The sequence below is a fragment of the Gossypium arboreum genome, chromosome 3 (genome assembly GCF_025698485.1).
Source record: "Gossypium arboreum isolate Shixiya-1 chromosome 3, ASM2569848v2, whole genome shotgun sequence".
Taxonomy (NCBI): Eukaryota; Viridiplantae; Streptophyta; class Magnoliopsida; order Malvales; family Malvaceae; genus Gossypium; species Gossypium arboreum.
In genome coordinates, this window is record NC_069072.1 from 116,047,884 (window position 1) to 116,051,296 (window position 3,413).

The window sequence follows — 3,413 nt, forward strand, 5'->3', positions numbered from 1 at the left end:
AGTTGTGAAATGGAGTGAAAACCATTAAATTATACACATGAGTATCCAGCAAGAAAATTTAACTACTAAATGTATTTATTCTAGATCAAGACATCAAAGGGGGAGAATCAAACAAAGGCAAAGAAAAGATAATCGAGTAGTCGATTGGAAATCGTTTCATCCAATATAAGTTAAGTCATTAAGCATATATTTGGTATTGATTAAATGATCGAAATACCTATGCAAATGTGTTTAATGAGATGAAAAATATACAAATGTATGTGTATGGAAAGATGATATTGTTGAATGTAAAAGAGGTAGTGAAATGTGTAGAGAGTTTGGTTCGGCACTAAGTGTGCGGGCAATAAGTGAGTACGGTGACGAGATTGGCACTAAGTGTGCAAGCTTGAAATGTATGGCACTAAGTGTGCGAGCTCAACTTTATGTGGCACTATGTGTGCCGATTGGGAGGTTGAAGCATGAGGGAATCTCAATTGCACTATGTGTGCGGTTTACTATGGCACTATGTGTGCGATTTACTATGGCACTACGTGTGCGAACATAATAAGCACGATGTGTGCAACATTCGGTTGTTGATAAAAATTGTGCATGAACGAGGTAAGTGATTGAGCTACTAACTAAATTTCGAAATGGATGTTGTGCGGTGAATGCATAAATTCATCTAGTGCATCGTTGTTCCAAATTTGAGGAAATGGATCTAAATCGATTGGGCTGACTTGGCATTTGATTTGATTGAAGAACTTGGCATGAGATCGAACCAAAAATTGAAGAGATTTTAGCATAGTTTGTTATGGTTGGAAAAATTGATTTTGTATTATTTGTTTTTCCCTTATGAGTATTATTGTTGGATGGTAGAGTAATGCTTATGACTTACTGAGTTATGTACTCATTTGGTGCGCTTACTTGTTGCTTTTTAGGTTCTTGATCCATTTTGTGTGCTCGGGACCGTCGTCGAAGTCATCGCACCGGCGAGCAATCTTTGGTATTGTCTTCTTAGTCGATCTAGGAGAACATTTGGCATGTATAGGCTCTTTTGTTTTGTTGAATTTTGGGTTGTAAACTTTAAGCCATGCGAAAATGGCCTATGTGGTCGGTTGAGTGTGGTTCTAAAACCTATAGTCACGAGTCTTAGAAATCTTAATTTTGATAAGGTGGCCATAATTTGTGTTAGGTATGATGAATTATAGTTGGCCATGGAAGAATTATGAAATAGTCATTGTTTGCTTTAGTAACAGATGCTGACAGCAGCAGTGATGTGAGATTGAAAAATCACTAAAAATAGTAGGAATGGAATTAAATGGTGAATAAATTATTCAATTGAACCTTGATGAACCTACTTTCATATGAAAGAAAAGAAACGGTCATATGAGTCGGATTTTAAGAGATATTCAAGATTTCGCGAAACAGGGCCAGAACGGTTTCTGGATCCCCTATTCCGACTTTTAAAATTCACTATAAATTAAACAGAGGGAATTAGAAGTTATGCTCTACATGTACAGATTTCTTTGTGAGTCTAGTTTCATTAGAAACAAACGGCATAAGTGTTGGAGCCCTGTACAGGAAGATATCTAAGTTGTAACACAAAAAGGTCAGTGTAGTCGAACCCTGAAACAGGGGAGACTTTAACTAATAAACTGTACTAATTTACTTGACCAAAAATTCTATAAAAAAATGTGTAGATGGAATTATGAGTATAGTTTCAGGAAAAATTTACGGAACTGATTTTTGAGTTCTGGAACTCGAGATATGATTTTTAAGGTGACAGTGACGCAGTTAGCCAGCTTGTCTGGAAATGTTAAAATGGTCTGTGTGACAAGTGGGATTTAGTCTGTGAACCTCTCGTGTCCGACTCCAGCGACGGTATCGGGAACGGGGTGTCACATCTCTAGTTCGAATAGTAGATGACAACTTTTTCCATAAACAAGTCTGTAAGGTAATGTCCCTATGGGGGTCTTAAAAGTAGTTCTGTAAGCCCATAAGGCATCATCTACTTTCATTGCCCAATCTTTTCTGTTTGATTCTACTATTTTTTCAAGGATCTGTTTGATTTCTCGGTTTGCCACTTCAACTTGTCCATTAGTTTGAAGATGGTATGGGGTGGCTGTTCTATGATGAAATCTGTATTTCTTAAGAGTTTTTTCAAATTAGGTATTACAAAAATGAGTGCCCCTGTCACTGATAATTGCTCTAGGTGTTCCGAATCTTGAGAAGAGTTTCTTAAGGAAACGTACTACCACTCTAGCATCATTAGTAGGTAGAGCTTGGGCTTCCATCCATTTGGACATATAATCAACTGCTACTAAGATGTATTTATTCCCAAATAAATTGGGGAATAGGCCCGTGAAATCGATACCCCAAACGTCAAATATTTCACATGAAAGCATATAGTTTTGGGGCATTTGATCATGTTTAGATATGTTACATGTTCGTTGGTATTTGTCACATGAAGTAACGTACCTGTTAGTGTCTTTGAATAACGAGGGCCAATAAAAACCTAATTCAAGTATTTTATGTGCGGTCTTAGTTCCACTATAGTGTCCTCCAGTTGGCCCTGAGTGGCAATGTTCCAATATTTTTGATGTTTCTGATCTTGTAACGCATCTTCTAATGACTTGATCTGCACATCTGCGAAAAAGAAAGGGGTCATCCCAAAAGTAGTTTTTCACATCATTAAAGAATCGCTTCTTTTGCTGGTTTGTTAACCCTTTTGGGATAATGTTAGCGGCTAAAAAATTCATGATGTCTGCAAACCAAGGTACTTCGGAGTCAGATATAGCGAAAAATTGTTCTTCAGGAAATGAATCGTTTATTTCAACTTCATTTAGTTCTTTGGTATTGGAGTTCTCAAGCCTAGATAGATGATCAGCAGTGAGATTTTTAGCTCCTTTCTTATCTTGAATTTCCAAGTCAAATTCCTACAATAGGAGAATCCATCGAATGAGTCGAGGTTTTGCATCAGTTTTAGTTAAAAGGTAGCGAAGGGCGGAATGGTCAGTGTAAACAACAACTTTAGATAATATGAGATATGATCGAAATTTATCAAATGCAAAAACCACAGCTAGCAATTCTTTTTCTGTAGTAGTATAATTCTCTTGTGTAGCTGTCAAAGTTTTGCTAGTATAATAGATAGGTTGAAAATGCTTGTCTCTTCGCTGTCCTAATACTGCACCTACTGCAAAATCACTCACATCACACATTAATTTAAGTGGTAAGTTCCAATCAGGTACAATTATGATTGGAGCATTAATTAATTTATCCTTTAAAGTATTAAATGCTTCTAAACACTCCTGATTGAAATTAAAAGGTATATATTTTTCTAGCAATTTAGTCAAAGGTTTAGCTATTTTAGAAAAATCCTTAATAAATCTTTTGTAAAAACCATCATATCCTAAAAAGCTTCTAATAGCCTTAAC